The 625-nt window shown below is 50.1% G+C and overlaps 1 protein-coding gene across 4 annotated transcripts in view; it reads right to left on the bottom strand.

Annotated features, from left to right (window-relative positions):
* The window catches only part of DDB2 (damage-specific DNA binding protein 2, 48kDa), a 27,403-nt gene that overhangs the window by 7,306 nt on the left and 19,472 nt on the right, over nucleotides 1-625 (bottom strand). The gene's annotated exons all lie outside the window — the stretch shown is intronic.

Below are 625 nucleotides of genomic sequence, written 5' to 3'. Positions count from 1 at the left end.
CCCGGGAGGCAGAGCTTGCAGTGAGCTGAGATCCGGCCACTGCACTCCAGCCTGGGCGACAGAGCGAGACTCCGTCTCAAAAAAAAAAAAATTGTTGGTAGAGACAGGGTCTCATTGTGGTGCCCAGGCTGGTCTCAAACTCCTGAGCTCAAGCGATCCTCCTGCCATGGCTTCCCAAAGTGCTAAGATTACAGGCATGAGCCACTTTGCCTGGCCCCTTCTTTTCTTTCCTTTCTTTCTTTCTCTTTCTTCCTCCCTCCCTCCCTTCCTTCCTTTCCTTTTTTTTTGTTTTTTTTTTTGAGATGGAGTCCCACTCTGTCACCCAGGCTGGAGTGCAATGGTGTGATCTCGGCTCATTGCAACCTCCGCCTTCTAGGTTCAAGCGATTCTCCTGGCTCAGCCTCCCAAGCAGCTGGGATTACAGGTGCCCACCACCACGCATGGCTAAATTTTGTATTTTTAGAAGAGATGGGGTTTCACCATGTTGGCCAGGCTAGTCTTGAACTCCTGACCTCAGGTGATCCGCCAGCCTCAGCCTCCCAAAGTGCTGGGATTATAGGCGTGAGCCACTAAGTCTGGCCTCCCTTCATTTCTATTTTTTTTTTTTTTTTTTTTTTTGAGACGG

Source organism: Colobus angolensis, unplaced genomic scaffold (genome assembly GCF_000951035.1).
Source record: "Colobus angolensis palliatus isolate OR3802 unplaced genomic scaffold, Cang.pa_1.0 Scaffold61, whole genome shotgun sequence".
Lineage (NCBI taxonomy): Eukaryota > Metazoa > Chordata > Mammalia > Primates > Cercopithecidae > Colobus > Colobus angolensis.
This window is presented reverse-complemented; position numbering and strand designations above follow the sequence as displayed.